Below are 10000 nucleotides of genomic sequence, written 5' to 3' on the forward strand. Positions count from 1 at the left end.
TTTTGTGCATTTCCATCGGCGGGAAGAGGTCCAAACGGGAATGGGATTGAATGTGACTGCTGAAGCCGACATTGAGACCTCTAACGCGGGTAGCTCGGCCGGATTTGACCCGGCGGTTCTGCCGAAGGTCTCACCTTCGAGGGGGGAGCGTCCCGCGTGTTCAGGCCGAATTTTGTGCATTTCCATCGGCGGGAAGAGGTCCAAACGGGAATGGGATTGAATGTGACTGCTGAAGCCGACATTGAGACCTCTAACGCGGGTAGCTCGGCCGGATTTGACTCGGCGGTTCTGCCGAAGGTCTCACCTTCGAGGGGGGAGCGCCCACCGTGTACAGGCCGATTTTCATGCATTTCCAACCGTGGGAAGGGGTCCGAAAGGGGATGGGGGTGAACGTGACTGCTCAACCCGACTTTGAGACCTGTAACGCGGGTAGCTCAGCCGGATTTGACCCGGCGGTTCTGGCGACGGTCTCGCCTTCGAGGGGGGAGCGTCCCGCGTGTTCAGGCCGAATTTTGTGCATTTCCATCGGCGGGAAGAGGTCCAAACGGGAATGGGATTGAATGTGACTGCTGAAGCCGACATTGAGACCTCTAACGCGGGTAGCTCGGCAGGATTTGACCCGGCGGTTCTGCCGAAGGTCTCACCTTCGAGGGGGGAGCGCCCACCGTGTACAGGCCGATTTTCATGCATTTCCAACCGTGGGAAGGGGGCCGAAAGGGGATGGGGGTGAATGTGACTGCTCAACCCGACTTTGAGGCATCTAACCCGGGTAGCTCAGCCGGGTTTGACCCGGCGGTTCTGCCGACGGCCTCGCCTTCGAGGGGGGAGCGTCCCCCGTGTACAGGCCGATTTTCATGCATTTCGAACCGTGGGAAGTGGCCCAAAAGGGGATGGGAGTGAATGTGACTGCTCAACCCGACTTTGGCGCTTCCGAGCCGGGTAGCTCAGCCGGGTTTGACCCGGCGGTTCTGCCGACGGTCTCGTCTTCGAGGCGGGTGCCTCCCCCGTGTACAGGCCGATTTTCATGCATTTCGTACCGTGGGAAGTGGTCCAAAAGGGAATGGGGGTGGACGTGACTGCTCATACCGACATCGAGACTTGTAAGCCGTGTAGCTCGGCCGGGTTTGATCCGGCGGGTCTGCCGACGGTCTCGTCTTCGAGAGGGGGGCCTCCCCCGTGTACAGGCCGATTTTCGTGCATTTCCAACGGTGGGAAGAGGTTCATAAGGGGATGGGGGTGAATGTGACTGCTCAACCCGACTCTGAGGCTTCTAACCCGGGTAGCTCGGCCGGGTTTGACCCGGCGGTTCTGCCGTCGGTCTCGCCTTCGAGAGGGGCGCCTCCCCCGTGTACAGGCCGATTTTCGTGCATTTCGAACCGTGGGAAGTGGTCCAAAAGGGGATGGGGGTGGACGTGACTGCTCAACCCGACTTTGAGGCTTCTAACCCGGGTAGCTCGGCCGGGTTTGACCCGTCGATTCTGCCGATGGTCTCGTTTTGGAGGGGGGAGCCTCCCCCGTGTTCAGTCCGATTTTCGTGCATTTCGAACCGTGGGAAGTGGCCCAAAAGGGGATGGGAGTGAATGTGACTGCTCATACCGACTTTGGCGCTTCCGAGCCTGGTAGCTCAGCCGGGTTTGATCCGGCGGTTCTGCCGACGGTCTCGTCTTCGAGGCGGCTCCCTCCCCCGTGTACAGGCCGATTTTCATGCATTTGCAACGGTGGGAAGTTGCCCAAAAGGGGATGGGAGTGAATGTGACTGCTCAACCCGACTTTGGCGCTTCCGAGCCTGGTAGCTCAGCCGGGTTTGAACCGGCGGTTCTGCCGACGGTCTCGTCTTCGAGGCGGCTCCCTCCCCCGTGTACAGGCCGATTTTCGTGCATTTCGAACCGTGGGAAGTGGTCCAAAAGGGAATGGGGGTGGACGTGACTGCTCAACCCGACTCTGAGGCTTCTAACCCGGGTAGCTCGGCCGGGTTTGATCCGGCGGTTCTGCCGACGGTCTCGTCTTCGAGGCCGGTGCCTCCCCCGTGTACAGGCCGATTTTCGTGCATTTCCAACGGTGGGAAGTGGTCCAAAAGGGAATGGGGGTGGACGTGTCTGCTCATACCGACTTTGAGACTTGTAAGCCGGGTAGCTCAGCCGGGTTTGTTCCGGCGGTTCTGCCGACGGTCTCGTCATCGAGGGGGGAGCCTCCCCCGTGTCCAGGCCGATTTTCATGCATTTCCAACCGTGGGAAGTGGTCCAAAAGGGAATGGGGGTGAATGTGACTGCTCATACCGACTTTGAGACTTTTAAGCCGGGTAGCTCAGCCGGGTTTGACCCGGCGGTTCTGCCGACGGTCTCGCCTTCGAGGGGGGAGCGTCCCCCGTGTTCAGGCCGAATTTTGTGCATTTCGAACCGTGGGAAGTTGCCCAAAAGTCGATGGGAGTGAATGTGACTGCTCAACCCGACTTTGAGACTTGTAAGCCGGGTAGCTCAGCCGGGTTTGACCCGGCGGTTCTGCCGACGGTCTCGTCTTCGAGGCGGGTGCCTCCCCCGTGTACAGGCCGATTTTCATGCATTTCGTACCGTGGGAAGCGGTCCAAAAGGGGATGGGAGTGAACGTGACTGCTCATACCGACTTTGGCGCTTCCGAGCCGGGTAGCTCAGCCGGGTTTGACCCGGCGGGTCTGCCGACGGTCTCGCCTTCGAGGGGGGAGCGTCCCCCGTGTTCAGGCCGAATCTTGTGCATTTCGAACCGTGGGAAGTTGCCCAAAAGTCGATGGGAGTGAATGTGACTGCTCAACCCGACTTTGAGACTTGTAAGCCGGGTAGCTCAGCCGGGTTTGACCCGGCGGTTCTGCCGACGGTCTCGTCTTCGAGGCCGGTGCCTCCCCCGTGCACAGGCCGATTTTCGTGCATTTCCAACGGTGGGAAGTGGTCCAAAAGGGAATGGGGGTGGACGTGTCTGCTCATACCGACTTTGAGACTTGTAAGCCGGGTAGCTCAGCCGGGTTTGTTCCGGCGGTTCTGCCGACGGTCTCGTCATCGAGGGGGGAGCCTCCCCCGTGTCCAGGCCGATTTTCATGCATTTCCAACCGTGGGAAGTGGTCCAAAAGGGAATGGGGGTGAATGTGACTGCTCATACCGACTTTGAGACTTTTAAGCCGGGTAGCTCGGCCGGGTTTGACCCGGCGGTTCTGCCGTCGGTCTCGCCTTCGAGGCGGGTGCCTCCCCCGTGTACAGGCCGATTTTCGTGCATTTCGAACCGTGGGAAGTGGTCTAAATGTCGATGGGAGTGAACGTGACTGCTCAACCCGACTTTGAGACTTGTAAGCCGGGTAGCTCAGCCAGGTTTGACCCGGCGGTTCTGCCGACGGTCTCGCCTTCGAGGGCGGACCCTCCCCCGTGTACAGGCCGGTTTTCGTGCATTTCGAACCGTGGGAAGTGATCCAAAAGGGAATGGGGGTGAACGTGACTGCCCAACCCGGCTTTGAGACTTGTAAGCCGGGTAGCTCAGCCGGGTTGGACCCGGCGGTTCTGCCGACGGTCTCGACTTCGAGGCGGGTGCCTCCCCCGTGTACAGGCCGATTTTCATGCATTTGCAACGGTGGGAAGTTGCCCAAAAGTCGATGGGAGTGAATGTGACTGCTCAACCCGACTTCGAGACTTGTAAGCCGGGTAGCTCAGCCGGGTTTGACCCGGCGGTTCTGCCGACGGTCTCGCCTTCGAGGGGGGAGCCTCCCCCGTGTACAGGCCGATTTTCGTGCATTTCCAACGGTGGGAACAGGTTCAAAAGGGGATGGGAGTGATTGTGACTGCTCAACCCGACTCTAGGGCTTCTAACCCGGGTAGCCCGGCCGGGTTTGACCCGGCAGTTCTGCCGACGGTCTCGTCTTCGAGGCGGGTGCCTCCCCCGTATACAGGCCGATTTTCATGCATTTCGAACCGTGGGAAGTGGTCCAAAAGGGAATGGGGGTGGACGTGTCTGCTCATACCGACTTTGAGACTTGTAAGCCGGGTAGCTCAGCCGGGTTTGATCCGGCGGTTCTGCCGACGGTCTCGCCTTCGAGGGGGGAGCCTCCCCCGTGTTCAGTCCGATTTCCGTGCATTTCCAACCGTGGGAAGTTGCCCAAAAGGGGATGGGAGTGAATGTGACTGCTCAACCCGACTTTGGCGCTTCCGAGCCGGGTAGCTCAGCCGGGTTTGACCCGGCGGTTCTGCCGACGGTCTCGTCTTCGAGGCGGGTGCCTCCCCCGTGTACAGGCCGATTTTCATGCATTTGGAACCGTGGGAAGTGGTCCAAAAGGGAATGGGGGTGGACGTGACTGCTCATACCGACTTTGAGACTTGTAAGCCGGGTAGCTCAGCCGGGTTTGACCCGGCGGTTCTGCCGACGGTCTCGCCTTCGAGGGGGGAGCCTCCCCCGTGTTCAGTCCGATTTTCGTGCATTTCCCACGGTGGGAAATGGTATCTTTCATTACGGGGACAAGGGTCTGAAGCGGTGAAGTCAGTAACCGGCATAGTTAAGGAAAGGGTTCGAATTTTCTCAACAGTACGAAAAAAGTGAGCAGGGAAGCTAGAGAAGGTGTCAGTGAGTCCCAAACGAGTGAACCGCAAAACTTAGGGAAATGCCCGAAAGCGTTTTAAAGGGTGAAATCGGGAACGAGGAAATGATCGGAAAGTGCCTGAAAGTGCTAAATGAGTAAACAGAAAAACGAAGAAAAATGTTTGAAAAGAAGAAGTGAGTAACCAGGAAAACTTAGAAAAATGTTCAAAACGAAGAAATCAGTAACCAGGAAAACTTAGAAAAATGATCAAAAAGAAGAAATGAGTAACCAGGAAAACTTAGAAAAATGTTTAAAAAGAAGAAATCAGTAACCAGGAAAACTTAGGAAAATGTTTAAAAAGAAGAAATCAGTAACCAGAAAAACGGCGAAAAATGTTTAAAAAGAAGAAATGAGTAACCAGAAAAACTTAGAAAAATGTTTAAAAAGAAGAAATCAGTAACCAGGAAAACTTAGAAAAATGTTTAAAAAGAAGAAATCAGTAACCAGGAAAACTTAGAAAAATGTTTAAAAAGAAGAAATCAGTAACCAGGAAAACTTAGAAAAATGTTATAAAAGAAGAAGTGAGTAACCAGAAAAACTTAGAAAAATGTTTAAAAAGAAGAAATCAGTAACCAGAAAAACTGCGAAAAATGTTTAAAAAGAAGAAATCAGTAACCAGAAAAACGGCGAAAAATGTTTAAAAAGAAGAAATCAGTAACCAGAAAAACTTAGAAAAATGTTTAAAAAGAAGAAGTGAGTAACCAGAAAAACTTAGAAAAATGTTTAAAAAGAAGAAATGAGTAACCAGAAAAACTTAGAAAAATGTTTAAAAAGAAGAAATCAGTAACCAGAAAAACTTAGAAAAATGTTTAAAAAGAAGAAATCAGTAACCAGGAAAACTTAGAAAAATGTTTAAAAAGAAGAAATCAGTAACCAGAAAAACTGCGAAAAATGTTTAAAAAGAAGAAATCAGTAACCAGAAAAACTTAGAAAAATGTTTAAAAAGAAGAAGTGAGTAACCAGAAAAACTTAGAAAAATGTTTAAAAAGAAGAAATCAGTAACCAGAAAAACGGCGAAAAATGTTTAAAAAGAAGAAATCAGTAACCAGACAAACTGCGAAAAATGTTTAAAAAGAAGAAATCAGTAACCAGAAAAACTTAGAAAAATGTTTAAAAAGAAGAAATCAGTAACCAGAAAAACGGCGAAAAATGTTTAAAAAGAAGAAATGAGTAACCAGAAAAACTTAGAAAAATGTTTAAAAAGAAGAAATCAGTAACCAGAAAAACGGCGAAAAATGTTTAAAAAGAAGAAATCAGTAACCAGAAAAACTTAGAAAAATGTTTAAAAAGAAGAAATCAGTAACCAGAAAAACTGCGAAAAATGTTTAAAAAGAAGAAATCAGTAACCAGGAAAACTTAGAAAAATGTTTAAAAAGAAGAAATGAGTAACCAGGAAAACTTAGAAAAATGTTTAAAAAGAAGAAATGAGTAACCAGGAAAACTTAGAAAAATGTTTAAAAAGAAGAAATCAGTAACCAGAAAAACTTAGAAAAATGTTTAAAAAGAAGAAATCAGTAACCAGAAAAACGGCGAAAAATGTTTAAAAAGAAGAAATGAGTAACCAGAAAAACTTAGAAAAATGCTTAAAAAGAAGAAATCAGTAACCAGGAAAACTTAGAAAAATGTTTAAAAAGAAGAAATCAGTAACCAGGAAAACTTAGAAAAATGTTTAAAAAGAAGAAATCAGTAACCAGGAAAACTTAGAAAAATGTTATAAAAGAAGAAGTGAGTAACCAGAAAAACTTAGAAAAATGTTTAAAAAGAAGAAATCAGTAACCAGAAAAACTGCGAAAAATGTTTAAAAAGAAGAAATCAGTAACCAGAAAAACGGCGAAAAATGTTTAAAAAGAAGAAATCAGTAACCAGAAAAACTTAGAAAAATGTTTAAAAAGAAGAAGTGAGTAACCAGAAAAACTTAGAAAAATGTTTAAAAAGAAGAAATGAGTAACCAGAAAAACTTAGAAAAATGTTTAAAAAGAAGAAATCAGTAACCAGAAAAACTTAGAAAAATGTTTAAAAAGAAGAAATCAGTAACCAGGAAAACTTAGAAAAATGTTTAAAAAGAAGAAATCAGTAACCAGAAAAACTGCGAAAAATGTTTAAAAAGAAGAAATCAGTAACCAGAAAAACTTAGAAAAATGTTTAAAAAGAAGAAGTGAGTAACCAGAAAAACTTAGAAAAATGTTTAAAAAGAAGAAATCAGTAACCAGAAAAACGGCGAAAAATGTTTAAAAAGAAGAAATCAGTAACCAGACAAACTGCGAAAAATGTTTAAAAAGAAGAAATCAGTAACCAGAAAAACTTAGAAAAATGTTTAAAAAGAAGAAATCAGTAACCAGAAAAACTTAGAAAAATGTTTCAAAAGAAGAAGTGAGTAACCAGAAAAACTTAGAAAAATGTTTAAAAAGAAGAAGTGAGTAACCAGAAAAACTTAGAAAAATGTTTAAAAAGAAGAAATCAGTAACCAGAAAAACTTAGAAAAATGTTTAAAAAGAAGAAATCAGTAACCAGAAAAACTGCGAAAAATGTTTAAAAAGAAGAAATCAGTAACCAGGAAAACTTAGAAAAATGTTTAAAAAGAAGAAATGAGTAACCAGGAAAACTTAGAAAAATGTTTAAAAAGAAGAAATGAGTAACCAGGAAAACTTAGAAAAATGTTTAAAAAGAAGAAATCAGTAACCAGAAAAACTTAGAAAAATGTTTAAAAAGAAGAAATCAGTAACCAGAAAAACGGCGAAAAATGTTTAAAAAGAAGAAATGAGTAACCAGAAAAACTTAGAAAAATGTTTAAAAAGAAGAAATCAGTAACCAGAAAAACGGCGAAAAATGTTTAAAAAGAAGAAATCAGTAACCAGAAAAACTTAGAAAAATGTTTAAAAAGAAGAAATGAGTAACCAGAAAAACTTAGAAAAATGTTTAAAAAGAAGAAATCAGTAACCAGAAAAACTTAGAAAAATGTTTAAAAAGAAGAAATGAGTAACCAGAAAAACTTAGAAAAATGTTTAAAAAGAAGAAATCAGTAACCAGAAAAACGGCGAAAAATGTTTAAAAAGAAGAAATCAGTAACCAGAAAAACGGCGAAAAATGTTTAAAAAGAAGAAATCAGTAACCAGACAAACTGCGAAAAATGTTTAAAAAGAAGAAATCAGTAACCAGAAAAACTTAGAAAAATGTTTAAAAAGAAGAAATCAGTAACCAGGAAAACTTGGAAAAAAACACTTAGAAAAATTTTCAGCAAAGTGTGAAAAATATTCTAAGTGTCAGCGGAGGAAAATGCTGCAGCATCGGGAAAGATTCGCAAACTTACACCGAACATGTGCTCCGAAGTGCCGGAGGAATTGGGTGAATTGAGCCCGGCAAATGGCCAGCTGTCGTTTTGTGCCTGCAGCCCGAAAACTTTAACTTTGTCTGTCGCGGAAGTCCGGACCGAGAAAAATCCAAACGGTTTTGACCGGACCGAGTTCCAGACCGATGCAGTCAAATTTGGAATTCAGACCCATTCAGTGCCACTTGTAGTTTTTCCGCAGTGAGGTTGGCGGGGTACCCGGAGATATATGGGAACACGATTTTTAGAACAAAATGGCGGCGCGGGACCGTTCTGAAAGGCATCCGAAAAACGGTTCCACGGGCATAGCACTTTAATGACAGGTATGAGTGCATGCCGGAGAGCTCTTGGAAGTCGAATTTTTGACACTTTGTCAATTTTTTGACAGATTTGACAAACTCTTTCTGTCTGTTCTAAGAGTCAGTCAGAGACTTGTGCGGCGGTCTTTTGACACTATTGGAGGGCGGGCAAACCCCACGTTGACTCCGGCCGTCCCTCCACAGGCGCTCGTGTCCAAAATGAAGGCGAGAGACGCGAGTGGCCTGGTTCCCTTGGGTGTTGCCAAGAAGGCTGCGGGCTGACCGTTGCCTGAGCACTCCCTAAAGCCTCTTGTGATGAGAGCAGACCTCGCCTGCCGCACGACCGGCTCTGGGAGTCGTTGGGCCGCTATTTGTGAATAGTCTGGTCCTCCTCTGCCACCCGGACAAGCGCGATGGCTCTGCCGCCCTGCGGTGCTCGTCACCCAGGTTTGGGGAACACGATACTCGTAACAAAAATAAAAGGCGGCTCGGGACCTGCAGGCGAAAGGGGTCCCGTGGTGCTAAGCACGTCGACTTCGGGTCTCGGTGCAAGCCGGAGAGCTCACGGAAGTCTAAAGTTTTCGGCACGTGGTCGAATCTTTTCAAAGGCTTACCCGGCTCTTTCCGTCCATTCTGAGAGTAAGTCAGAGGCCGGTGCGGAGGTCTCTTGACAATCGGAGGGGGTGGTGGCCCTCCGCAGGCGCTCGTGTCGAAAATGAAGGCGAGAGACGCGAGTGGCCTGGTTCCCCTGGGTGTTGCCAGGAAGGCTGCGGGCTGACCCTTGCCTGAGCACTCCCTAAAGCCTCTTGTGATGAGAGCAGACCTCGCGCGCCGCACGACCGGCTCTGGGAGTCGTTGGGCCGCTATCTGTGAATAGTCGGGTCCTCCTCTGCCACCCGGCCAAGTGCGATGGCTCTGCCGCCCTGCGGTGCTCGTCACGCAGGTATGGGGCACACGATGCTCGTAACAGCAAATAAAGGCGGCTCGGGACCTGCAGGCGAAAGGGGTCCCGTGGTGCTTCGCACGTCGACTTCGGGTCTCGGTGCAAGCCGGAGAGCTCACGGAAGTCTAAAGTTTTCGGCACGTGGTCGAATCTGTTGAAAGGCTTACCCGGCTCTTTCCGTCCATTCTGAGAGTCAGTCAGAGGCCGGTGCGGCGGTCTATTGACGACCGGAGGCTCCCATGGGTGTTGCGATGAGGGTGGAGGGCACAGAACCTTGCCTTAGCACTCCCTAATAAAGCCTCTTGTGAAGAGAGCAGACCTCGCGCGCCGCACGACCGGCTCTGGGAGTCGTTGGGCCGCTATCTGTGAATAGTCGGGTCCTCCTCTGCCACCCGGCCAAGTGCGATGGCTCTGCCGCCCTGCGGTGCTCGTCACGCAGGTATGGGGCACACGATGCTCGTAACAGCAAATAAAGGCGGCTCGGGACCTGCAGGCGAAAGGGGTCCCGTGGTGCTTCGCACGTCGACTTCGGGTCTCGGTGCAAGCCGGAGAGCTCACGGAAGTCTAAAGTTTTCGGCACGTGGTCGAATCTTTTGAAAGGCTTACCCGGCTCTTTCCGTCCATTCTGAGAGTCAGTCAGAGGCCGGTGCGGCGGTCTATTGACGACCGGAGGCTCCCATGGGTGTTGCGATGAGGGTGGAGGGCACAGAACCTTGCCTTAGCACTCCCTAATAAAGCCTCTTGTGAAGAGAGCAGACCTCGCGCGCCGCACGACCGGCTCTGGGAGTCGTTGGGCCGCTATCTGTGAATAGTCGGGTCCTCCTCTGCCACCCGGCCAAGTGCGA

The sequence above is a fragment of the Chiloscyllium punctatum genome, unplaced genomic scaffold, assembly GCF_047496795.1.
Source record: "Chiloscyllium punctatum isolate Juve2018m unplaced genomic scaffold, sChiPun1.3 scaffold_283, whole genome shotgun sequence".
NCBI classification, from domain to species: Eukaryota; Metazoa; Chordata; class Chondrichthyes; order Orectolobiformes; family Hemiscylliidae; genus Chiloscyllium; species Chiloscyllium punctatum.